This window comes from Carassius carassius, chromosome 22, assembly GCF_963082965.1.
Source record: "Carassius carassius chromosome 22, fCarCar2.1, whole genome shotgun sequence".
Classification (NCBI taxonomy): Eukaryota; Metazoa; Chordata; class Actinopteri; order Cypriniformes; family Cyprinidae; genus Carassius; species Carassius carassius.
In genome coordinates this window covers 31,209,930-31,236,796 of record NC_081776.1, presented here as the reverse complement: position 1 = coordinate 31,236,796, position 26,867 = coordinate 31,209,930, and the positions used below count along the sequence as shown (strand labels likewise).

The window sequence follows — 26,867 nt, the reverse complement described above, 5'->3', positions numbered from 1 at the left end:
TGATGCAGAAATGAAAGAGCAGTCACTGTTTGACCTAAACCTAACCCACACTCGTGCCATTTTAAGCCTGCGTGGCTTTCTTCTGAGGAACACGAACGAAGATATTTGTCAGAGTGGCCCTCTGTTAGGCAGCAGGTCTAAGTCACGAAGGCCTTTCTTTACACAGGTGTGAAGACAATTATTAAGCCACACTAGGCAGCAGTAACTGCCACACCGACAGATTCTGTACTTTAAACCAGGCAGTTTCAATGAACAGATGGACGGTGCACTCAAAGACAAAATATTTCGGATAATGTTAAAAACAATTAAATTAAATAACCTAAAAAAGAGCAAAAAAGTAATGGTCACAGAGCAATCCTTCAGACAACTGGAAAAATGCTCGGTTTGCCACTCTAAAAAAAGCTATTTGCAGACTGAAGAGCACAACGCAATCTGTAATTTTATTCGTGCTCCAAGAAGCGTGCGATGAAAAGGTCAGATCCAACCTTGACTGCAGGTTTCCGTAGTTTAGAGGTTATCACATTCGCCTTACACGCGAAAGGTCCCCAGCTCGAAACTGGGCGGAAACAGGAGGGGGCTTTTGTTCTTTCTGTGGTGAAATGGCTGTCTGGTAGGCAGGTGGTCCAAGCTGCAAACGCCTTAATTCCGAGGTAAGTTAAGGGAAATTATTTGGAAACTCGGCGTAGACTGCCAAGCCGAATGAACTCTGTCCTGTTGTGTGTGGGATTTACGCAGATTGCCTATTTGCGTTTGGGCACATCATTGTATAGATTATGGCGAAAGAGAACTACTGTGGAAGTGGGGAGTTTCTGTAGTGTAGTGGTCATCACGTTCGCCTAACACGCGAAAGGTCCTCGGTTCGAAACCGAGCAGAAACAGCTGCTTCCTTTTGATGAAAAGTATGAACCCTTTTTAGCCGACTGTGGGCTTTAGAAGACATTACCTTTATGCACATTTTACAGAGCCTTCAATTAAAAATGTTGGACTGTTTGAGGGAGGTAGGTAGGCTTCCGTAGTGTAGTGGTTATCACGTTCGCCTCACAAGCAAAAGGTCCCCAGTTTGAAACTGGGCGGGAACACTGAATCTCTTTTTCACAATGGTTCAATTGGCATTCTTTTGAGGAGGAACTCAACGCTACCGAAGCTTTGCGGCCAAGAGGCATGAATATAGTCAGCAAAGGTGTAGTTGATGCAGAAATGAAAGAGCAGTCACTGTTTGACCTAAACCTAACCTACACTCGTGCCATTTTAAGCCTGCGTGGCTTTCTTCTGAGGAACACGAACGAAGATATTCGTCAGAGTGGCCCTCTGTTAGGCAGCAGCTCTACGTCACGAAGGCCTTTCTTTACACAGGTGTGAAGACAATTATTAAGCCACACTAGGCAGCAGTAACTGCCACACCGACAGACTCTGTACTTTAAACCAGGCAGTTTCAATGAACAGATGGATGGTGCACTCAAAGACAAAATATTTCGTATAATGTTAAAAACAATTAAATTAAATAACCTAAAAAAGAGCAAAAAAGTAATGGTCACAGAGCAATCCTTCAAACAACTGGAAAAATGCTTGGTTTGCCACTAAAAAAAAAGCTATTTGCAGACTGAAGAGCACAACGCAATCTGTAATTTTATTCGTGCTCCAAGAAGCGTGCGATGAAAAGGTCAGATACAACCTTGACTGCAGGTTTCCGTAGTGTAGAGGTTATCACATTCGCCTTACACGCGAAAGGTCCCCAGCTCGAAACTGGGCGGAAACAGGAGGGGGCTTTTGTTCTTTCTGTGGTGAAATGGCTGTCTGGTAGGCAGGTGGTCCAAGCTGCAAACGCCTTAATTCCGAGGTAAGTTAAGGGAAATTATTTGGAAACTCGGCGTAGACTGCCAAGCCGAATGAACTCTGTCCTGTTGTGTGTGGGATTTACGCAGATTGCCTATTTGCGTTTGGGCACATCATTGTATAGATTATGGCGAAAGAGAACTACTGTGGAAGTGGGGAGTTTCTGTAGTGTAGTGGTCATCACGTTCGCCTAACACGCGAAAGGTCCTCGGTTCGAAACCGAGCAGAAACAGCTGCTTCCTTTTGATGAAAAGTATGAACCCTTTTTAGCCGACTGTGGGCTTTAGAAGACATTACCTTTATGCACATTTTACAGAGCCTTCAATTAAAAATGTTGGACTGTTTGAGGGAGGTAGGTAGGCTTCCGTAGTGTAGTGGTTATCACGTTCGCCTCACAAGCAAAAGGTCCCCAGTTTGAAACTGGGCGGGAACACTGAATCTCTTTTTCACAATGGTTCAATTGGCATTCTTTTGAGGAGGAACTCAACGCTACCGAAGCTTTGCGGCCAAGAGGCATGAATATAGTCAGCAAAGGTGTAGTTGATGCAGAAATGAAAGAGCAGTCACTGTTTGACCTAAACCTAACCTACACTCGTGCCATTTTAAGCCTGCGTGGCTTTCTTCTGAGGAACACGAACGAAGATATTCGTCAGAGTGGCCCTCTGTTAGGCAGCAGCTCTACGTCACGAAGGCCTTTCTTTACACAGGTGTGAAGACAATTATTAAGCCACACTAGGCAGCAGTAACTGCCACACCGACAGACTCTGTACTTTAAACCAGGCAGTTTCAATGAACAGATGGATGGTGCACTCAAAGACAAAATATTTCGTATAATGTTAAAAACAATTAAATTAAATAACCTAAAAAAGAGCAAAAAAGTAATGGTCACAGAGCAATCCTTCAAACAACTGGAAAAATGCTTGGTTTGCCACTAAAAAAAAAGCTATTTGCAGACTGAAGAGCACAACGCAATCTGTAATTTTATTCGTGCTCCAAGAAGCGTGCGATGAAAAGGTCAGATACAACCTTGACTGCAGGTTTCCGTAGTGTAGAGGTTATCACATTCGCCTTACACGCGAAAGGTCCCCAGCTTGAAACTGGGCGGAAACAGGTGGGGGCTTTTTTTCTTTCTGTGGTGAAATGGCTGTCTGGTAGGCAGGTGGTCCGAGCTGCAAACGCCTTAATTCCGAGGTAAGTTAAGGGAAATTATTTGGAAACTCGGCGTAGACTGCCACGCCGAATGAACTCTGTCCTGTTGTGTGTGGGATTTACACAGATTGCCTATTTGCTTTTGGGCACATCATTGTATAGATTATGGCGAAAGAGAACTACTGTGGAAGTGGGGAGTTTCTGTAGTGTAGTGGTCATCACGTTTGCCTAACACGCGAAAGGTCCTCGGTTCGAAACCGAGCAGAAACAGCTGCTTCCTTTTGATGAAAAGTATGAACCCTTTTTAGCCGACTGTGGGCTTTAGAAGACATTACCTTTATGCACATTTTACAGAGCCTTCAATTAAAAATGTTGGACTGTTTGAGGGAGGTAGGTAGGCTTCCGTAGTGTAGTGGTTATCACGTTCGCCTCACAAGCAAAAGGTCCCCAGTTTGAAACTGGGCGGGAACACTGAATCTCTTTTTCACAATGGTTCAATTGGCATTTTTTTGAGGAGGAACTCAACGCTACCGAAGCTTTGCGGCCAAGAGGCATGAATATAGTCAGCAAAGGTGTAGTTGATGCAGAAATGAAAGAGCAGTCACTGTTTGACCTAAACCTAACCTACACTCGTGCCATTTTAAGCCTGCGTGGCTTTCTTCTGAGGAACACGAACGAAGATATTCGTCAGAGTGGCCCTCTGTTAGGCAGCAGCTCTACGTCACGAAGGCCTTTCTTTACACAGGTGTGAAGACAATTATTAAGCCACACTAGGCAGCAGTAACTGCCACACCGACAGACTCTGTACTTTAAACCAGGCAGTTTCAATGAACAGATGGATGGTGCACTCAAAGACAAAATATTTCGTATAATGTTAAAAACAATTAAATTAAATAACCTAAAAAAGAGCAAAAAAGTAATGGTCACAGAGCAATCCTTCAAACAACTGGAAAAATGCTTGGTTTGCCACTAAAAAAAAAGCTATTTGCAGACTGAAGAGCACAACGCAATCTGTAATTTTATTCGTGCTCCAAGAAGCGTGCGATGAAAAGGTCAGATACAACCTTGACTGCAGGTTTCCGTAGTGTAGAGGTTATCACATTCGCCTTACACGCGAAAGGTCCCCAGCTTGAAACTGGGCGGAAACAGGTGGGGGCTTTTTTTCTTTCTGTGGTGAAATGGCTGTCTGGTAGGCAGGTGGTCCGAGCTGCAAACGCCTTAATTCCGAGGTAAGTTAAGGGAAATTATTTGGAAACTCGGCGTAGACTGCCACGCCGAATGAACTCTGTCCTGTTGTGTGTGGGATTTACACAGATTGCCTATTTGCTTTTGGGCACATCATTGTATAGATTATGGCGAAAGAGAACTAGTGTGGAAGTGGGGAGTTTCTGTAGTGTAGTGGTCATCACGTTCGCCTAACACGCGAAAGGTCCTCGGTTCGAAACCGAGCAGAAACAGCCGCTTTCTTTTGATGAAAAGTATGAACCCTTTTTAGCCGACTGTGGGCTTTAGAAGACATTACCTTTATGCACATTTTACAGAGCCTTCAATTAAAAATGTTGGACTGTTTGAGGGAGGTAGGTAGGCTTCCGTAGTGTAGTGGTTATCACGTTCGCCTCACAAGCAAAAGGTCCCCAGTTTGAAACTGGGCGGGAACACTGAATCTCTTTTTCACAATGGTTCAATTGGCATTCTTTTGAGGAGGAACTCAACGCTACCGAAGCTTTGCGGCCAAGAGGCATGAATATAGTCAGCAAAGGTGTAGTTGATGCAGAAATGAAAGAGCAGTCACTGTTTGACCTAAACCTAACCCACACTCGTGCCATTTTAAGCCTGCGTGGCTTTCTTCTGAGGAACACGAACGAAGATATTTGTCAGAGTGGCCCTCTGTTAGGCAGCAGGTCTACGTCACAAAGGCCTTTCTTTACACAGGTGTGAAGACAATTATTAAGCCACACTAGGCAGCAGTAACTGCCACACCGACAGACTCTGTACTTTAAACCAGGCAGTTTTAATGAACAGATGGATGGTGCACTCAAAGACAAAATATTTCGTATAACGTTAAAAACAATTATATTAAATAACCTAAAAAAGAGCAAAAAAGTAATGGTCACAGAGCAATCCTTCAGACAACTGGAAAAATGCTTGGTTTGCCACTCAAAAAAAAGCTATTTGCAGACTGAAGAGCACAACGCAATCTGTAATTTTATTCGTGCTCCAAGAAGCGTGCGATGAAAAGGTCAGATCCAACCTTGACTGCAGGTTTCCGTAGTGTAGAGGTTATCACATTCGCCTTACACGCGAAAGGTCCCCAGCTTGAAACTGGGCGGAAACAGGTGGGGGCTTTTGTTCTTTCTGTGGTGAAATGGCTGTCTGGTAGGCAGGTGGTCCAAGCTGCAAACGCCTTAATTCCGAGGTAAGTTAAGGGAAATTATTTGGAAAGTCGGCATAGACTGCCACGCCGAATGAACTCTGTCCTGTTGTGTGTGGGATTTACGCAGATTGCCTATTTGCGTTTGGGCACATCATTGTATAGATTATGGCGAAAGAGAACTAGTGTGGAAGTGGAGAGTTTCTGTAGTGTAGTGGTCATCACGTTCGCCTAACACGCGAAAACTCCTCGGTTCTAAACCGAGCAGAAACAGCTGCTTACTTTTGATGAAAAGTATGAACCCTTTTTAGCCGACTGTGGGCTTTAGAAGACATTACCTTTATGCACATTTTACAGAGCCTTCAATTAAAAATGTTGGACTGTTTGCGGGAGGTAGGTTTCCGTAGTGTAGTGGTTATCACGTTTGCCTCACACGCGAAAGGTCCCCAGTTCGAAACTGGGCGGGAACAGTGAATCTCTTTTTCACAATGGTTCAATTGGCATTCTGTTGAGGAGGAACTCAACGCTACCGAAGCTTTGCGGCCAAGAGGCATGAATATAGTCAGCAAAGGTGTAGTTGATGCAGAAATGAAAGAGCAGTCACTGTTTGACCTAAACCTAACCCACACTCGTGTCATTTCAAGCCTGCGTGGCTTTCTTCTGAGGAACACGAAAGAAGATATTTGTCAGAGTGGCCCTCTGTTAGGCAGCAGCTCTACATCACGAAGGCCTTTCTTTACACAGGTGTGAAGACAATTATTAAGCCACACTAGGCAGCAGTAACTGCCACACCGACAGACTCTGTACTTTAAACCAGGCAGTTTCAATGAACAGATGGATGGTGCACTCAAAGACAAAATATTTCGTATAATGTTAAAAACAATTAAATTAATTAACCTAAAAAAGAGCAAAAAAGTAATGGTCACAGAGCAATCCTTCAGACAACTGGAAAAATGCTTGGTTTGCCACTCAAAAAAAAGCTATTTGCAGACTGAAGAGCACAACGCAATCTGTAATTTTATTCGTGCTCCAAGAAGCGTGCGATGAAAAGGTCAGATCCAACCTTGACTGCAGGTTTCCATAGTGTAGAGGTTATCTAATTCGCCTTACACGCGAAAGGTCCCCAGCTCGAAACTGGGCGGAAACAGGTGGGGGCTTTTGTTCTTTCTGTGGTGAAATGGCTGTCTGGTAAGCAGGTGGTCCAAGCTGCAAACGCCTTAATTCCGAGGTAAGTTAAGGGAAATTATTTGGAAACTCAGCGTAGACTGCCACGCCGAATGAACTCTGTCCTGTTGTGTGTGGGATTTACGCAGATTGCCTATTTGCATTTGGGCAAATCATTGTATAGATTATGGCGAAAGAGAACTAGTGTGGAAGTGGGGAGTTTCTGTAGTGTAGTGGTCATCACGTTCGCCTAACACGCGAAAGGTCCTCGGTTCGTAACCGAGCAGAAACAACTGCTTCCTTTTGATGGAAAGTATGAACCCTTTTTAGCCAACTGTGGGCTTTAGAAGACATTACCTTTATGCACATTTTACAGAGCCTTCAATTAAAAATGTTGGACTGTTTGAGGGAGGTAGGTAGGTAGGTAGGTAGGTAGGTTTCCGTAGTGTAGTGGTTATCACGTTCACCTCACACGCGAAAGGTCCCGAGTTCGAAACTGGGTGGGGACTGTGAATCTCTTTTTCACAATTGTTCAATTGGCATTCTGTTGAGGAGGAACTCAACGCTACCGAAGCTTTGCGGCCAAGAGGCATGAATATAGTCAGCAAAGGTGTAGTTGATGCAGAAATGAAAGAGCAGTCACTGTTTGACCTAAACCTAACCCACACTCGTGCCATTTCAAGCCTGCGTGGCTTTCTTCTGAGGAACACGAAAGAAGATATTTGTCAGAGTGGCCCTCTGTTAGGCAGCAGCTCTACATCACGAAGGCCTTTCTTTACACAGGTGTGAAGACAATTATTAAGCCACACTAGGCAGCAGTAACTGCCACACCGACAGACTCTGTACTTTAAACCAGGCAGTTTCAATGAACAGATGGATGGTGCACTCAAAGACAAAATATTTCGTATAATGTTAAAAACAATTAAATTAATTAACCTAAAAAATACCAAAAAAGTAATGGTCACAGAGCAATCCTTCAGACAACTGGAAAAATGCTTGGTTTGCCACTCAAAAAAAAGCTATTTGCAGACTGAAAAGCACAACGCAATCTGTAATTTTATTCGTGCTCCAAGAAGCGTGCGATGAAAAGGTCAGATCCAACCTTGACTGCAGGTTTCCATAGTGTAGAGGTTATCACATTTGCCTTACATGCGAAAGGTCCCCAGCTCGAAACTGGGCGGAAACAGGTGGGGGCTTTTGTTCTTTCTGTGGAGAAATGGCTGTCTGGTAGGCAGGTGGTCCGAGCTGCAAACGCCTTAATTCCGAGGTAAGTTAAGGGAAATTATTTGGAAACTCGGCGTAGACTGCCACGCCGAATGAACTCTGTCCTGTTGTGTGTGGGATTTACGCAGATTGCCTATTTGCGTTTGGGCAAATCATTGTATAGATTATGGCGAAAGAGAACTAGTGTGGAAGTGTGGAGTTTCTGTAGTGTAGTGGTCATCACGTTCGCCTAACACGTGAAAGGTCCTCGGTTCGTAACCGAGCAGAAACAGCTGCTTCCTTTTGATGGAAAGTATGAACCCTTTTTAGCCGACTGTGGGCTTTAGAAGACATTACCTTTATGCACATTTTACAGAGCCTTCAATTAAAAATGTTGGACTGTTTGAGGGAGGTAGGTAGGTTTCCGTAGTGTAGTGGTTATCACGTTCGCCTCACACGCGAAAGATCCCCAGTTTGAAACTGGGCGGGAACAGTGAATCTCTTTTTCACAATGGTTCAATTGGCATTCTGTTGAGGAGGAACTCAACGCTACCGAAGCTTTGCGGCCAAGAGGCATGAATATAGTTAGCAAAGGTGTAGTTGATGCAGAAATGAAAGAGCAGTCACTGTTTGACCTAAATCTAACCCACACTCGTGCCATTTCAAGCCTGCATGGCTTTCTTCTGAGGAACACGAAAGAAAATATTTGTCAGAGTGGCCCTCTGTTAGGCAGCAACTCTACGTCAGGAAGGCCTTTCTTTACACAGGTGTGAAGACAATTATTAAGCCACACTAGGCAGCAGTAACTGCCACACCGACAGACTCTGTACTTTAAACCAGGCAGTTTCAATGAACAGATGGATGGTGCACTCTAAGACAAAATAGCCAATTAGGAACGAAGGCAATTCCAGGGAGGCGGGACGAAAAAAATACACAGAATTAGAGGTTCGAATCCCGTCTCGGCCACAAATACCATTAAATGAGTTTGTATTCGTTTTTTCATCTAGATACACTTTAGGTACGATTAACATATAATAAACGAACTTTGTGAACAAAGATAAAATAAATATTGTAATAATTGTTTTGTAGGATGTCAAAAATGTGCAACGATCTTAAGAAACAAATTTATTTTTAATATAGAAAATTGTGAATTATTAAAAAGAACATTTTGATAATGTTTCAGGCCTTTATTTTTAAAGAGACATCTATTTATATTTGTATAACTGTGTACAGAAAACCCATATATATGTAATATAACTAACACTCACAAAAAAGTAAGTTTTCCATTTTATTTATAGTAAAGTAATTACTTATATACTTATTATAAAAATGATAAGAAAAACTAACCAAAATATATAATGATTAAATAAATATATCTTAATAAATCTTAATAAATATTTACATTATTATAGGGAATAGTTATTTTTAATATAGAACAATTAGAATAATTAAAAAAGAACATTTGGTAATGTTTCAGGCCTTTATTTTTAAAGAGAAATTCATTTTATATTTGTATAACTATGTACAGAAAACCCAAATATATATATATATATATATAAGCAAAAAAGTAAGTTTCTAATTTTTATCTATAGGTCAGTAATACATATATTATATAAAACTGAAAAATTTAATTATTAAAGTACAGTACTTACCAAAATATTTAATAGTTAAATAAATAAACATTAAATAATTATATATTAAACAACAACAATAATAAAAAGAGAGAACACAGGAAAAACAATTAAATTGTGTTTTAAATTAAATAATTATGAACAATTATGTATATTTAATAGTAACAGTGATTAACATTTAGTGTTTTCAAATCTGAGCAAGATAATAACAACGCAAGTCTATAAAATTTACTTATAAAAAAAACACTAACAATGCAAATAAGGCCAATGTTTCAGGTATTTTAAAGATCACAAATGGGAATAAATAATTTAAAATTACAGATTAAACAACAGTAATAATAATAAAATCTACAGTTGTGGATAACACGGGGGAGAAAATACAAGAAACACATATTTTAAATTAAAAAAGAGTTTAATAGCAACAGTTATTAACATATAGTGTTTATGAGGCAAGATAAAATAATGCAAGTCAATAAAATAAAAATAAAAACACTAAAATACAAGGCAATACAATAAAATATATTACTTTTGGTATTTTAATGAACAGAAATAGAAAACAGAAATAAATTAAATAATTTACAATTATAGATTAAATAACAACAACAACAATAATGATAATATAATCTAAAGTTGTGGATAACGGGGGGGGAAAAAACAAGAAATGAAATAATTATGTAGACAGTTTAGTTATAACAGTTATTAACAATGCAAGTCAACAATATAAAAACCCCACTAAAATACAATGCAATAGAATGTGCATGTACAAGGTGTTTTATGTACCTGCTTATGTGCTGCTTTGTGGTGGAATGCAGAAGGCTGTTGGGGTCAGTACAGGCACTCTGTACCATAGCAGCATATTCAGCATCCACCTTTGTAAGGAGATCCTTGCTCCCATGATGCTTGGCCAGCAAACCATCAATTGCATTTCTCATTGGATCCGTCCATCTGTTATGGTCCAACACAAAAACTCGGCCACCGGTCTTAATAGGTCCAGTGCGAGCAGCACAGGGAGAAGCAGCTACAGGCAGTGGTGATGTGCTTGGGAGTTCTAAAAGAGATTCACAAAATTACTAACTTAAGTATTTGTTTTTTGTGTCCATAGATGAGGCAGACAGATTACACACATTGACGCCTGTATGTATTATATAGTTACCTCCAAATAAAAGACACTCCTCAGATGTTTGTTCCTTCATTGTCACAGCACTTGGTGTAGGAAACTGGTGAAAAATGACAGGCTGTGAGGTAGCCTCTGGTTCTGCAGCAAGAGGGGTCTCAGCAGAAGAGGTATCCTTTAGGCATTCCTAAAAAAATGAGTGCAATATGCAAGTGAGAATTATAAATGTATTATTTTTATTAAAAAAAACTGTTATCAATTTTTTAAAGGCTTACCTGAGATGGGAATGGAAACGGAACGCCAGATGAAGACTCCTCTTGCATCTCCACATCTCCTAGGTCTGTCTTCCTGCTTTTGTGCTTGTCAAAGTAAAGAGGCACAGGTCGACAACCTGGCTCCACGTATTGCAGGCCAAACCTCTCTCCTGTGTCCCTGCTGGAGATGTGCAAGGCTGGATATTTGGGTTGCCCTGTCACTCTTATAGATGCCCTGTTTAACTCCATCATCAAAACAGGGTCAAACACTCCAGGTAAGACAACCCCAGGCTGCTTTAGGTCCACCAGCCGCTGATAATTCCAGCGTGCCACACCAGTCATACCCTGTGCTTGGAACAACTCAGGAGAGACACGATTGCCTGTTACCCACTGAGCCTGGTGGAAATGAAACCCCTCCTGCTGTGAAGTGCCTCTCACAGGGATCCAAATGGGCACAGCAGCTCCATCACCCTTGACATGATTCAGCTGTAGGGTTCCACCATATCTGTAGAGGATTCCTTCCTCCACCTCAGGATCACTCAGGCAGCCTCTAAGGATGTGGATAAGCTAAATCCACCATAATTTTAACATTGAGGGTTTGAAAAGGAAGATGTTGTTGGGATCCTTTGCCAGATAGAAATGGTGTAACACTTCTTCCACCCTTTGAACCAGCTCTCTGGGATGTGGCACTTTTGTCCTGCAGTGCTCTCTGATGTGCAGCTTGGTGGGATTAGCAGGCTCGATACCACAGAATCTGTATGCGTTCTTCAGTTTCTCCAGGTCACTCTGATCAACTACAGAGAAGGCAGAAGAGAGGAACTGGCAGAAGGAGCCATACAGAGGATGGTGCTCCGAAAAGTGCCTTGTAGGAGCTGAGTGAGAGCTGCTTCCTGCCGCTGATATTCATGAAGGAGGCACTCTATTAAATAGTGTGCAGAGACAGACACCCCATTCCACCCATCAGTTTCTCCGTAATCCCCAAACGGTGCAGGTGTGTCATCCTTCCTCAGTGCCCCAGTGATGGTTTTCTGACCATACATCCCTGCTTCAGCATCCCTGACATTCTGCACACTGAGAAGGTAAGCCAGATGTGCTCTTTCAAATTTAAGGTGAAGCACCTCAGACAGCTGGTTGGCCATGTCATTAGGGGATTTTCCAGAGCGCCTCAGTTCACCCATCACTGTTTTACAGATTGCCTTCTTATGGGTGAGGAAGGCTGGCAAGACGTTTCTGAATCGCTGTGGTAGAATGTCCAGCCACTGAGGTTTATCAGCAAACCAGTATCTTTTGCATGCCTTACAACACAGACGTGAAGCAAGGATGTAAAATTGCCCAGTAGTACCAAGGATCACTCTGGGTCTTCCCACACCAGAGGACACAACATTTGGATTTTGACATCTGTAAAGACAAGGCAGGATGTAATTGTTCCTAAGCCTTTCCATTATACTGTGCTCAGGTTTCCAAATGAAAAATGGATGGAGTTGGAAGTATTTGGGTGATGGAAGGCCAGTGTTTGTCTCTATAAGCTCAGGCTGAGGTGGATAGCGCCACAAGGAGACCATATTCATGAGGTGTCTTACTGGGTGTGATCCTGGCCAGAGCCCCATGGATTCCATCTCTGTCTTCATCCAAATTCTTTGATGAAGAGAGCAGTTCCAGCGGCTGATATCTTGCAAGTAGCTAGGAACAGGTGCTTCTTTCTGTACAGAAGGCATTGATGCAGGAGCTGTAGGTGCTGATTGTGCAGCAGGAGGTGGTACAGGCCCATCAGTCTGTGAAGAAGGCATACTGGGACTGGGAGAACTAGAGACTGCATGTGATGTCGACAGAACTGGATGGAACACACAAAAAAAAAAAAAAATATATATATGTGTGTGTGTGTATTAACAATGATTGCACATGATGTGTATTTAACTGTCTTTACCTTTTTTGTAGCTGAGAACAGGGGCTTCAGTCAGTGCAGATGGCATTGGTGCCGGTGTTGATTGTGTTGCTGCAGGTGGTACAGAGCCTTCACCCCATGAAGAAGGCAAGTTGTACATTTTGCTGCCTGGAACACACTTCTGCTTCATTATAAAGAAAGCATATCCATCTGCCCTGGTATCCCAAATTTGTCTCCAAGTGTCTTGAGCTCTTGTTCCAAATCCAACAGTATTGTCTTCCTTTATCAAAACTGGCAATGGATCTGGCCTTTGAGACAGATACCGTTTAAGATCATCAATTTCCTTAAAGCTTCTTGAGTATTCAATAAAGGAAATTAGACTATCTTTGCAAGGACCCTCTGGGTTGAACTGCCCAGCCTGTTCTTCTTCCTCAACCTTATTGGACAGGTACAAAGCATAGCCGACATCATTCTCTAGTAACCACCTGAAAGACCCTTGTATTTGCCAAACTGTAGAATGTATTCTCCCAACACCTCTTGCTTGTCAGAGACATCCCCTCCTCTCTGTAAGACAACAGAACGGGCATTCATCCTGACCAGATCTTCTCTTTGAGGTGTTGACTTGTTCTGCAGTGAAGGGTTGTCTTTAATTTTTTTTGCCTCTTCTGATGGGTCCCGGCGTAAATGGCCTGATGGGCCTTTCCTGAAAGACACCTTGTATCTCCCGGGGAAAAAAACTGTTTTCTTCATGTTGCTGTTCTGAAATCATGGCCACATAAAAATACTTAATATAGTGAAATAAGACAGTTATCAGCAGCAGTTATATATATATATATATATATTATTATATATAAGTTATTTTAACTTGCCATAATATTTCATAATATTACAGTTTTTTAGCTTAATAAATGCAGCCTTAGAGCATAAGAGACTTATAAATTTGTGTTATTTAATATTTATTTAATCCACTCAGAATATGAGTACGTATATAAAATATTTATTATGAAAATGTATACATGTATATATTAAAACAAGTTTAACTAATTAAAAATGTTGTTTTATATACACACAGTTTAAATACCATTAAATTGCACAAGTACAATGTAATATATATAATAATATAGAATATGTATGTAATAAATGTAATATTTAAATTTACATTTAATCATTTAGCAGACGCTTTTATCCAAAGCGACTTACAAATGAGAACAACAGAAGCAGTCAGACCAACAAGAGAACAACAACAGTATACAAGTGCCATGACAAGTCTCAGTTAGTCTAGTATAGAACGCATAGCCAGGTTTTTTTATTATTTTTTTTTATTTATAAAATTAAAAGACAAGTAAAGGAAAAGTGCTAGTGTTAGTTGGTTAAGTGCAGGCGAAAAAGATGAGTCTTTAGCTGTTTCTTGAAAATGAGTAAAGACTCAGCTGTACGAATTGAGATTGGGAGGTCATTCCACCAGCTGGGCACAGTCCAGGAAAAGGTCCGTGAGAGTGATTTTGAACTTCTTCGGGATGGCACCACAAGGCGTCGATCACTTGCAGAGCGCAAACTTCTGGAGGGCACATAAGATTTAACCAGTGAGTTTAGGTAAGTTGGTGCCGTGCCAGTGGTCGTCTTGTAGGCTAGCATCAGTACCTTGAATTTGATGCGAGCAGCTACTGGTAGCCAGTGTAACCTGACGAGGAGAGGAGTAACGTGAGCTGTTTTTGGCTAATTGAAGACAACCCTCGCTGCTGCATTCTGGATCAATTGCAGAGGCTTGACAGTACATGCAGGAAGGCCCACCAGGAGAGCATTACAATAGTCCAGTCTGGAGAGAACAAGAGCGTGGACAAGAAGTTGGGTTGCTTGCTCTGACAGGAAGAGTCTAATCTTCCTAATGTTGTATAAGGCAAATCTGCAGGACCGGTCGTTGTAGCAATGTGGTTTGTGAAACTTAACTGATGATCCATCACAACTCCTAGGTTTCTGGTTGTCCTCGAAGGAGTAATGGTTGATGAGCCCAGCTGTATAGAGAAGTTGTGATGAAGCAATGGGTTAGCTGGAATCACCAGGAGTTCTGTCTTAGTAAGGTTAAGCTGAAGGTGATGGTCATTCATCCAGCTAGAAATGTCACTCAGACAGGCTAAAATGCGAGCAGCTACCGTCAGGTCATCTGGTTGGAATGAGAAGTAGAGTTGGTTGTCATCAGCGTAGCAGTGCTAAGAAAAGCCATGCTTCTGAATGACAGATCCTAATGACGTCATGTGTCGTCATATGTGTGTGTAATACATATTAATTACATTATGAGTATCATATTGCATTGTTAACATTAAAAAAAAAAAGTAAGTACTTAGAGATCAATTATGAAACTCACTCTTACTCTTACAAAGAAACTATAACAATTATATAAAATAACTGCTGTATTTTCAACTATGAGTTTGGTTTAATATTTCCTAACATCACAAACCATTCAACACAATTAACAATACCATTACATGAGAATATACATGTAATTTATATGATAATGTATTTACAATACAGAAAGTTAATATTACTAAAGTAACGTAGCATTTAACTTAACTTACCTTCTCGCGTAACGTTAATTGCGTTGATCTCGAACTCTTACGTAAAAACAGCGGTCACCTGAGGTAAAACTTTTGCAACGGTAGTTTAGACAGTAAATGCTTGCCAGCAAACTTGTTTTGTTTTGTACAACAATTCGGTAAACAGATATCTCTCCGATCGTGAAACTGGTCTCCTCCCCTCCTCCACTCACTACGAATGATTGACAGATGACACCAGGCTTCTTAAATTCCCCGCCACGGAAGAGGCGAAACAGCGCCAGGAAATCTACGTGTGGCCACAAATATATTGCATCCGTAGTGTTAAGCACTACCATAGAGAATGAATGGGAAAAGTTAAGAGAAGTTAAGCTTAACTATTTTCGGCTCCCGCGCGAAAGGTCTTCGGTTCGAAACTGGGCGGGAACAGTGAATCTCTTTTTCACAATTGTTTAGGTGGGTTTCTGTTGAGGAGGAACTCAACACTTCCAAGGCTTTGCGGCGAAGATTCATGAATACAGTCACTAAAGGTGTAGTTGATGCGGAAATGAAAGAGCAGTCAATGTTTGACCTAAACCTAACCCACATTTGTGTCATTTCAAGCCTGCGTGGCTTTCTTCTGAGGAACACGAAAGAAGATATTTGTCAGAGTGGCCCTCTGTTAGGCAGCAGCTCTACGTCACGAAGGCCTTTCTTTACACAGGTGTGAAGACAATTATTAAGCCACACTAGGCAGCAGTAACTGCCACACCGACAGACTCTGTACTTTAAACCAGGCAGTTTCAATGAACAGATGGCCAGTGCACTCAAAGACCCAATATTTCGTACAACGTATAAAAATATATATATTAAGTGAAAGGGGGAAAAAGCACAAAAGAAATGGCCACAGAAGATTCCCGCAGACAACTAGAGAAATGCTTGGTTTGCCGCTAAAAATAGAAGGTATTTGCAGACTGAAGAGCACAACGCAATCTGTAATTTTATTCGTGCTCCAAGAAGCGTGCGATGAAAAGATCTGACACATCCTTGGCCGAAGGTTTCCGTAGTGTAGAGGTTATCACGTTCGCCTTACACGCGAAAGGTCCTCAGCTCAAAACTGGGCGGAAACAATGGGATGCTTTTGCTCTTTCAGTACTGAAAGGGCTGTCTGGTAAGCAGGTGGTCCACGCTGCAAGTGTTTCATTCCGAGGTAAATTAAGGGTAGCGTTTCAGGAAACTGCTTAGACGGCCACGGCGAATGAACTCTGTCCTCTTGTGTGTGGGACTTACGCAGATTGGCTATTTGCTTTTGGGCACATCACAGTATAAATATTTCCCCAAAAAGTGCTTGAGTGGGACTGTGGAGTTTCTGTGCTGTAGTGGTCATCACGTTCAACTAACACTCGAAAGCCAGTCGCAGATAGGTGTAGAGCGCTGACTAGCCAATAGGAACGAAGGAAATTCCAGGGAGGCGGGACGAGTAAAGTACACACAATTAGAGGTTTGAATCCCGCCTCGGCCACAAACACCATAAAATGAGTTTGTATTCGTTTTTCATCCAGATACACTTTAAGTACAATTAACATATAATAAACGTACTTTGTGAACAAAGATAAAATAAATCTGGTAATAATTGTTCATTTGTAGGATGTACAAAATGTGCAACGATCTTAATAAATATTTACATTATTATAGGGAATAGTTATTTTTAATATAGAACAATTTGAATAATTAAAAAAGAACATTTGGTGATGTTTCAGGCCTTTATTTTTAAAGAGAAATTCATTTTATATTTGTATAACTATGTACAGAAAACCCATATATATATATATATATATATATATATATATATATATATATATATATATATATGTGAAATTTAACCAATAACAGCAAAAAAGTAAGTTTCTAATTTTTATCTATAGGTCAGTAATACATATATTATATAAAACTGAAAAATTTAATTATCAAAGTACAATACTTACCAAAATATATGATAGTTAAATAAAAAAACATTAAATAATTATATATTCAACAACAACAACAACAACAATAATAAAATCCAAAGTTGTGGAGAACACAGGAAAAACAATTAAATTGTGTTTTAAATTAAATAATTATGAACAATTATGTATATTTAATAGTAACAGTGATTAACATTTAGTGTTTTCAAATCTGAGCAAGATAATAACAACGCAAGTCTATAAAATTTGAATATTAGCCCCGGGATCCACCGCTTCAAGGAGATATTAGCAAAAAAAGGAGTACCATCCACCCCCCTCACACCTACTCATCCAAGCCGGCCAGGGCGCACCCTCCCCGGCTAGAGAAGGCACCTCGAGGGGGGTGGAGGTTGGAAGAGAAATCGAAGGACGAGGCCTAGAAAAATCACCTGTACTGTACTCAGCACTCAGATTCATGCAAGTTTTATCCCATAAAAAGGTTGGATTTTCGTTAATGTCACCACTTGTGTTGCATGTATGGCTGAAACGATTCCTCGAGTAACTCGATTACAAAAAATGATCGAGGCAAATTCCTCTGCCTCGACGCCTCTTGATTTATTTTAAATCTCACGTCAGGTTCTTTCGCAATGATTTTTTATGGTGACACAATGCGTTTACGTCACCCACAAAGCGGAAGGAGACACAAGCGCTGCCCCCGAAAATGCATACTGCAAGGAGTCAGTAGTGTTTTTATTCGAGGGCGCGGGCAAACGTGAAGAGAACGTCGTGGCGTGTGTCCATTGCAAGATAGAGCTGGCATACCACAACTAGGGCCCTATGATTTCCGCGATGCAGAAAACGCGGAGGGAATCGCAAAATCCAGTCATAAAAACGGATTTTACAGTTTAACGTAGAAAAGCACGGAATTTGCCAAATTTTGACTGAATTAATCAAAAATAGGTCATTGCACTTACATCAAATCACGATATGTACTAATATCTGTAAATATTAAGCTGGAACAGTCTATTTAAATATGAATCCTGCATGTTCTGCGTGTCTCTGTTAATGAATGGAGCAGAAGCGCATCTTCCTTTATCACACACACTGAAGCGCGCGTGACGCTCCGGTGATATCAGCGTCTGCTGTCTCACTAAATAAGGACGTGAACACATGAACAACATCTCCAGAACTGCACTGACAGTCACTTCATGAGCATTTGACCGTTGTCACATCACAATACACAGAACTGTAAAGGTACGTCAACCCGTCAAAATAAAAGTCTGTTTTTTTTTTTAGGTTTAATCACACAACATTTCTTCCATGTTTTATTTTTAATAGTAAATCCCCTTTGTTTACCAAAAAGTTAAGTTTGCTTAATTTTTAAAAATTAAAAGATAAATTAAATTGTTTTATGTGTTTAATGTTTAATGTGCATCTCAGAAAATGCTTTATTTTAAACCCCAACTGAATGGCACTTAAATGAACTTAATTCATCTGTCAACTTTACACAACCTGATTTTACCAAGTGAGACATGTTCCTAGGACAACATCTTTGTTGACCCTGGAAAAACATTGTGATTAACCAATCAGATTTGAAGAAAAACGCTTACAATCACTGTTAGGTGTCATGGTGTTAGGTGTTACATCAGTGTCATTCATCTATAATTTCCTCTGATTTTAACTAACATTAACAGCAAACCTTGTGATAATTAGTATTTGGCTAACTGTCTAACGTTAACGTTAGAATGTTTGTGTTACAAACTACTATCAAACTCACCCACCGGTTATTTAACATTAATGTTAGTGGTAACGTTAAAACGAATATCTTCCCATTTGGGGTGAAACTTTTAGAAATACACATCTTTAAGATATTGAATAAAATTGTATATCTCACCTGACTGGTTCTTGTTGGTCTTGCTCATCCTCAAAGGCTCAGAAAATGAATTGGAAGATGAGTGCGGGCTGACGGTTTAGATGATTGGTTGCTAGGTATATCCCGTGCGATTCTGCTCTTTATGTAATTAGTGTGTTTAATAGAAAGCAAAATAATAATAAAAAAAAAATACCATGGGAATTGATTTTATCTATTTACCTAGCCTATATTATTGACATCTACAACTACCTTCCACCCACAAAATTGTTGGCTATAACCTATGAGATTAGTTGGTTTTGTGTCAAAATCTGGCAACCATAAAGATACGCAATTAAAAAACACCCACATAAAACATTAAACTTTTTTTAACTATATGCTAAATGCCTTAATATATGGGTTACCTTATGGAACGATGTATTATAAAATTCCTTAATTAATAAATAAAATTCCTTGTCTGTTGGATTATTACTGTCATTAATTTAACAGTAATATAAGGATTAATGTAATTATTTTACCACTCTATTGTTTTTTTCAAAGAATAGCATAAATTGACAGCAACTGTCCTGTAAATAGTTTCTACAGTAAGACAAAGCTGGAAATACAGCAATAATACTGCAAAAGTTATAACATTGACAGCAACTTACTGTAAACTGTTTCTACAGTAAGCTTTCTCTGATAATACCGCAATAATACTGTGAAAACAACAGAAATCGTTTACAGTGTGACCTATTTGTACTATATATTCTATCTGTATTTAATGTTCTACTGTAAGTTTTAACTGTATGCACCAAGGGTCTGAGAGTAACAATTTAAATTCTCTGTATGCATGTACTGTACATGTGGAAGAACTGACAAGTGAAGTGAAGTGACATTCAGCCAAGTATGGTGACCCACACTCAGAATTCGTGCTCTGCATTTAACCCATCCAAAGTGCTTGTCATGATATCTAAAATGGTTTCTTTCTTGAGTGAATTCTCATGTGGTAATTAAGAGTCACTTGACGTCTGAAACTCTTTCCACACTGAGCGCATGTAAACGGCTTCCTTCCCGTGTGAATGTCCATGTGAGTCTTAAGAGATCCTTTTCGTGAGAAGCTCTTCCCACACAGTTTGCAGGTGTGAGGGTTTTCTCCAGTGTGAACTCTCATGTGAGTGTTGAAGCTTACTTTATGAGCAAAACGTCTTCCATACTGCTGACATATAAAACAACCCTCTCTTGAGTGAATCCTCATGTGGGAAACAAGAGTGTCTTTATGTGTGAAACTCTTTCCACACTGATCACATTTGAATGGCTTCACTCCAGTGTGTATTCTCATGTGGGAAAGAAGGGCTTTTTTTTTGTTTAAAACTCTGTTCACATTGAGGGCAGGTGAAAGGCCTCTCTCCGGTGTGAATTCTCATGTGGCTTTTAAGGTTCCCTGTTTGATTGAAAATCTTTCCACACTGTTGGCATGTGAAAGGCTTCTCTCCAGTGTGAATTCTCATGTGGACTTTAAGATTTCGATGATTACTGAAACACTTTCCACGTGTATGGCAGATGTTAGATTAGGTTTCAGTCTTTATGCATTTTTTCAGTTATAAAATCATGATGTTCCTCATTTTGATATTCCATTTCATTCAGTTCTTGATTCTCTTCTTTCAGTGACATCAGGTCTACAGTTAAAAACGACAAATACTTGTTAGGAGGAAATTACTGTCCATCCTATTTTAACATAAAAAAAAAACAAGTTTTAATTATTGGACCAAAAAACTATGCACGCAGTGATCTAGAACAATGTCTAACACTTGATGGCTGCCCCGTCAAGTCTTCGGCATTAGTTAGCAATCTAGGTGTGCTATCTGATAGGAATATGTCAACTCTGCAATGGCTAGCTAGTAAACATCAGATAAATTTTAAAATCCTGCTAATTACTTACAAAATTCTTAATGGTTTAGCTCAGGGTGTCAAATTCAGTTCCTGGACAACCACTGTCCTGTGCCACAGTTGGGACAGCAACAGTTTAGCTCCAACCCTAATTAAACACCTGAACCAGCTTTTTCGTATTTTCCGGACTATAAGTCGCACTTTTTTTTCATAGTTTGGCTGGTCCTGCGACTTATAGTCAGGTGTGACTTATTTATCAAAATTAATTTGACATGAACCAAGAGAAATGAACTAAGAGAAAACATTACCGTCTACAGCCGCGAGAGGGCGCTCTATACTGCTCAGTGCTCCTGTAGTCTACACTGAAGACATAGAGCGCCCTCTCGCGGCTGTATACAGTATTGTTTTCTCTTGGTGCTTGGTTCTAAATAAATGCGACTTATAGTCCAGTGCGACTTATATATGTTTTTTTCCTCGTCATGATGTATTTTCGGACTGATGCGACTTATACTCAGGTGTGGCTTATAGTCCGAAAAATACGGTAATAAAGATATTCATGCTCACTCAAAACATCCAGCCAGGTGTTTCCAGCCAGGCAGGACAGTGGCCCTCCAGATTGGAGTTTGACACATCTGGTTTAACCCATCAATACTTGAGCCTCAGATGTCACACCCATGGACCGCTGGCTAAACGTCTGCTGCATATGGCACATAAAAGTGGAAACACTTCAGAAGTCATGGGATTGATTGATTTATACAGGATTTCCTCGAGACATGTGTGTCCTGTTTTTTAACGCTCCTCCTCTTATCAAAGATACCGTGGCACCAAACCTCCTCACGAAAGAAAGCCATCGTGTTTACAACTGTGACGATGAGCACTTATCAGGATCAACTAAACACTGGATTTCCAAAAGTAGGTGAAAAAATTTAAGTTTGTGGCATAGACCCCCTCTTTTACACACCTGTCTGTTATTGTGGCGACATTTCTACGCCTCGAAACGTGACGCTAAATGAAACGAACTGTTGATTGGTTGTTTGACATGTGAATGGTCGGAGAAACAGCCTCATGGGCGGGCCTTGGTCAATGAAAGCTGCCATGGATTCCAGACTGCCTACACGAGACTACTCACATTGTAGTCCTTCACCTCTATTTGATAATACCCATAACATAAAAATCAACTACATGATGCTTTTACTATTTAATGCCTAAACTCTGGAACAATTTACCTAACGTTGTTTGGGAGGCAGACACGCTGTCAGTTTAAATCTAGATTAAAGACCCATCTCTTTAACCTAGCATCCACATAATATACTGTCACATTTATATACTTCAACGGAGTCAACGGAGATCATGACCTAAGAAGACCTCATCAACTAGACAGCAATCAGCACAAATCCTCAGCAAAGACCATAAGAATCATACACACAGACCTTTTTTGACTCCTTCACCATGTGATTTATTCAATATGCAAGTGGTTTTGGCCTCCTGGTGAAGTTTGGGTTTCTTGCTACTGTTGCCTTGATCTTGCTTACGTGGAGACGCTTAATATTTGGCAGTATTATTGACTTGACTGGATATAGGTACTATTGGAAGAGAACTGAACTGAGCTGGACAACGTCATCACTATCTTGTCCATAGCTGATTGACAGATGAATTGAAATCAGTCCATAATTGATGGACGTTACACAGTTATTGAACTGAACTGAATCAACAATGAACTGACCTCAGCTGAACAATAACATGCTTGTTTTTTAGAGCTGCTTTACAGCACTCAACTGGATTCTGTTTGCATCTCTGTATCAGTTTTCTTGTTTCACACTTTAAAGTGGCTTTGAAACAATATATAGTTTATGAAACATTATATAAATACAAGTGAACTGACAAAAAAATTTAGCTGCAGTGTGTACATGGCTAATATGACAGTGACAGTGATTTTTATTGACAAATACAACTATGAACTGTAAAACCAAACAAATTCACTAAACATGTTAATTTCATTCAGATTTTACTGAAATAAATAATATAATCAGTTACTGAGTTCACATGGTGACTTACAGTTGGGGGATACATCTTAAAAAGGCAAAGAGACACAGGAAGTGCTTGTCATACCAAGTTTTAGACATTGCTCAAAGAAGTACAAGCTAGAAAGAGAAGGAATAAATAACGAGGACGTTTATTTTTTATTTTTATGATGAAGTAGCTTTGAAAGAGTTTCCAGCTGTTGCTTGAAAATTGTCAGGGATTCAGCATGGAAGATCATTCCACCAGCCAGGAACAGTGAAGGAGAATGTTCTGGAAAGTGATTTTGAGCCTCTCTGCGATGGTACCACGAGGCGTCGTCACTAGCAGATCTCAGACTTCTGGAGGGGATGTAGATTAGCAATAGTGAGTGGAAGTAGATGGGTGCTGAGCCTGTGGCTGTTCTATATGCAAGCATCAATGTCTTGAACTTGATGCAAGCCTCAACCGGTAGCCAGAAAAGATTAACAGACAGAAAAATAAGCCCAATCTAAATCTCTGGGTGCGTCTCAATCAGCTCCCTAGTTCAGTAGTCAGCACACTAGTAAGGGAGATTTTTTTTTTTGACCAAGTTTTTAATTTAAGTTATGGTTAGGCCGATAGATGATGCCATCGTCCACACCGATGGCTGAAAGACATCACGATGTTAAGATGGCTGTAGATATCGTCCAACCCTAATTTAAGTACAGGACTAATTTTTTTTTTTTTTTTTCATTTCTAAAATGCTAACATGTATTTGCAAACAGCATAAATAATGTTATGAGATTAATGTTTTTAATATAAAATAACATAAAAAAAGAATTAAGCTTTTAAATGTGAAACTAAAATTACAGTATTTATTGTAATTAACTTTAATTTACTTGTCAATTTACAAAATTACTCTTCATAAGTGAGTCACTGAGTTATTTATTCAGTTGATTCTTTCAAAACGACTGATTCATTCAGGAACGAAGTAAGAAACTGTTTTTAAAATGAATGAATCAGTGAATCATTGTCTGACCTGAGTTGTTCAAAGCGCAGATTGATTCAGTGAGGAAACACCTCTAGAGATGCTCAACATGGCTTTATTTGGAATAATTTACTTTAGAGTAATAGAGCAAAAATAGAATAAAATAAAGATGCCACAGACCATGTAAGAACAGTGTTACAGAGGGGGAACTATGACATCACTGCAGGCGGATCTGCTGGTTCCCTCAACAATAAGCCAATGGGATTTTTCTATTGGCTTTTGGATTATTGCAAAAAATAAGATCTGTGTTCAATCATAGTTGATGAAACTGACACGTTTTGTCCTAAATTTTGAAGCCTAAATAAAAGCACCAGAACTTAAAAGCTAAACTTAGGCTATAAACGAACTACAGCACCACAGTCGCTGTGACCAGCACCACGCTACCCACAACTTTATCAAAGGATTTATTCTGTGTTTGAATTTTAATCCACTCTACATGAACCTTTTCATATAAACTGGAATAAATACAAAACTAGAGCACATACAGTTGCAATCAAAATTATTCAACCCCTTTGACCTGCAAGGCATTTCGCTTCGGCAAACAAAATTTTATGAAAACAATTTAACAAAGGCATTTTATTCTTTGAATTCACCAATAAGCGCTGTCTGTAAGTGTTTAGAAGCTTCTGTCACCTCTCTACGACAATCTTGGCCCATTCCTCGCCTGTAAAAGCTTCCAGATCACTGATAATCTTTGGTTTTCACATTGACCACTGCTTTCTTTAAATTCAACCAGATATTTTAAATGAGAATTAAGCCTGGAGACTGAACCGGCCACTCAAGAACATTCTATGACTGATCCCTGAGCCAAGCAGAAGTAGATTTCGATGAAGTGCCGTATTTTTCGGACTATAAGTCGCACCAGAGTATAAGTCGCATCAGTCCAAAAATACGTCATGACGAGGAAAACAACATATATAAGTCGTACTGGACTATAAGTCGCATTTATTTAGAACCAAGCACCAAGAGAAAACATTACCGTCTCCAGCCGCGAGAGGGCGCTCTATGTCTTCAGTGTAGACTACAGGAGCACTGAGCAGTATAGAGCTCCCTCTGGTGGCTGGAGACGGTAATGTTTTCTCTTGGTTCATTTCTCTTGGTTCATGTCAAATTAATTTTGATAAATAAGTCGCACCTGACTATAAGTCGCAGGACCAGCCAAACTATGAAAAAAAGTGCGACTTATAGTCCGGAAAATACGGTAGTCACTTTGGGACGACTGTCCTGCAGGAAAGTCCATTGATCATCAGCGTCAGTCTTTGCACCAAAGGCATCACAATTCTTGTCAAAATGGCCTGATACTTCAATACAGTCATGCCTTCCACTTCCTGCTACAGTAAAGAAACCCCATAACAGGACTGATCCACCTCCAAATTTGACGATGGAGATGGTGTTCTTCTGCTTATGAGCTTTTGGTTTTATTACTCACCATGCAAATAAGTGATTTCAAAACAGCAATGTTGAATAATAGGTTGAATAATTATGACACAGCAGTATTAGTAAAAAAATCTTATAACTCAAAAATATTACATTATATATTGACAATATCACTTTTATTATGCCAGTGAACTGTTATAGATGCAATTTTTATTTTATCCTGGATCTTCAGAAAAGCTTGTATTTGTAAAGTACTGCAGTCTCTGAGGGGTTGAGTAATTTTGATTGCAACTGTATTTCTGTACATCTTTGAATAATATGAATTTTAACCCCTTAGCTGTCACACACATTTTCGAACATTAACTTTGTTAGTGCACAATCCAAACTTAAATTTGTATAATTCATGAATGAAAACATTTTGTAACATGATATTGATGTACGTACCAATTTTCATGGTAATGCAATGTCTGATTTTAAAATGGGTTTTAAAGGATGGATTTTGAGATTTTAAGTTTTCAGTTGATATATCATTTCTGATGATTTCTAAAATGTGATAGAGAAAAAGGCAACAAGGAAGTCTTTTTTTTAACAAAGGTCAAAACTCCTGTTATGATGTAGATTTTTGAGGGTACACTCTTGTCATAAAATGATCTATTACTTTTCCTACATAATGTTTAACAAAAAACGGTGGTAAAAGAAATATTTGGGAGTCTTAGACCTTTCCAGCGATATATAGTTTGTCAAGATTAGATTAGATTTAATTGTAATATAGTGAAGTAAATGTAGGCGTCCCACAGAGGGTGACAGTTAACAGGTTAAAAAACATGCCTCCATGTACAATTCAATACAATTCTAGTGCATTTAATCTATTAAATAACAGCAGAGTGAGCGAGTTTTGGGATATGGTAAGATTAGACTTACTTTAGTGAATAAAGTACCACAAGTTACACAAAATGTTATTTTACTTTTGCTTCTAGAAAATCCTCAATTTATGTGCTCCGTAACAGCTTCACGTGGCTGTAAACATTTACATTTAACATGACTTTATGCATCATTAAAGTTTCACTTTCACCGTGACTAAGCCTAACATGGAATAATTGTATATCTTCAGTAGGAAAATGATCAAATGATGACTACATTGATAAACTGTTTGGTGTGATGACGTTATATGTCTCCAACAGCGTCTGTAGTCCCATTTATTCTTTTTTTTAGCAACCGTGACACGACAGTTAAAAAAAGCATCACGAGTGGGGTGTAACTGGTGTGTTTTATGTTGTAGAATAAAACGTGGAAGTATCTTGAGCTTGTGTGAACCTAGGACCTTATTTGAGGGATTTACCAAAATCCTGTTCAAAACACCCTGGGACGATGTTGTAAACCAGCAACAGAACACATTAATGTTGTAAACCATGTTTTCTGTCGTCGTCTTGAATTGAGGCCCTTCATGATGCAGCAGGGCAGTGTTTGCTGATCCTGGATAAAAGCAGAAAATACCGATGTCTTGCATGGCTTCATCCCAACCCTGCCATCGACCTCTAGAGCAGTGCGGGACCTTGGCGTTCTGGTAGAAGAGAGTCCAGGCCACCTTCATCGTGGAGCACAGCTCTGATATTCTTGCCACCCTAACCAAACTGGAAGAAACCGCCATCATCTT

At 39.7% G+C, this 26,867-nt stretch overlaps 13 non-coding genes across 13 annotated transcripts; all 13 read left to right on the top strand.

Moving 5' to 3' along the window:
• The first annotated feature begins 805 nt into the window (after positions 1–805).
• Positions 806–878, top strand: trnav-aac (transfer RNA valine (anticodon AAC)). Its single transcript has one exon. It is a non-coding gene; the product is annotated as a tRNA-Val (tRNA).
• An 805-nt stretch (positions 879–1,683) lies between these two features.
• trnav-uac (transfer RNA valine (anticodon UAC)) lies at positions 1,684–1,756 on the top strand. Its single transcript has one exon. It is a non-coding gene; the product is annotated as a tRNA-Val (tRNA).
• Positions 1,757–1,992: 236 nt separating this feature from the next.
• On the top strand, positions 1,993–2,065 carry trnav-aac (transfer RNA valine (anticodon AAC)). The gene has a single exon. It is a non-coding gene; the product is annotated as a tRNA-Val (tRNA).
• An 805-nt stretch (positions 2,066–2,870) lies between these two features.
• trnav-uac (transfer RNA valine (anticodon UAC)) lies at positions 2,871–2,943 on the top strand. The gene has a single exon. It is a non-coding gene; the product is annotated as a tRNA-Val (tRNA).
• Positions 2,944–3,179: 236 nt separating this feature from the next.
• Positions 3,180–3,252, top strand: trnav-aac (transfer RNA valine (anticodon AAC)). Its single transcript has one exon. It is a non-coding gene; the product is annotated as a tRNA-Val (tRNA).
• An 805-nt stretch (positions 3,253–4,057) lies between these two features.
• On the top strand, positions 4,058–4,130 carry trnav-uac (transfer RNA valine (anticodon UAC)). Its single transcript has one exon. It is a non-coding gene; the product is annotated as a tRNA-Val (tRNA).
• Positions 4,131–4,366: 236 nt separating this feature from the next.
• On the top strand, positions 4,367–4,439 carry trnav-aac (transfer RNA valine (anticodon AAC)). The gene has a single exon. It is a non-coding gene; the product is annotated as a tRNA-Val (tRNA).
• Positions 4,440–5,244: 805 nt separating this feature from the next.
• Positions 5,245–5,317, top strand: trnav-uac (transfer RNA valine (anticodon UAC)). Its single transcript has one exon. It is a non-coding gene; the product is annotated as a tRNA-Val (tRNA).
• Positions 5,318–5,750: 433 nt separating this feature from the next.
• trnav-cac (transfer RNA valine (anticodon CAC)) lies at positions 5,751–5,823 on the top strand. The gene has a single exon. It is a non-coding gene; the product is annotated as a tRNA-Val (tRNA).
• Positions 5,824–6,736: 913 nt separating this feature from the next.
• trnav-aac (transfer RNA valine (anticodon AAC)) lies at positions 6,737–6,809 on the top strand. Its single transcript has one exon. It is a non-coding gene; the product is annotated as a tRNA-Val (tRNA).
• Positions 6,810–7,939: 1,130 nt separating this feature from the next.
• Positions 7,940–8,012, top strand: trnav-aac (transfer RNA valine (anticodon AAC)). Its single transcript has one exon. It is a non-coding gene; the product is annotated as a tRNA-Val (tRNA).
• Positions 8,013–8,140: 128 nt separating this feature from the next.
• Positions 8,141–8,213, top strand: trnav-cac (transfer RNA valine (anticodon CAC)). The gene has a single exon. It is a non-coding gene; the product is annotated as a tRNA-Val (tRNA).
• Positions 8,214–16,186: 7,973 nt separating this feature from the next.
• Positions 16,187–16,259, top strand: trnav-uac (transfer RNA valine (anticodon UAC)). Its single transcript has one exon. It is a non-coding gene; the product is annotated as a tRNA-Val (tRNA).
• The last annotated feature ends 10,608 nt before the right edge of the window (positions 16,260–26,867 follow it).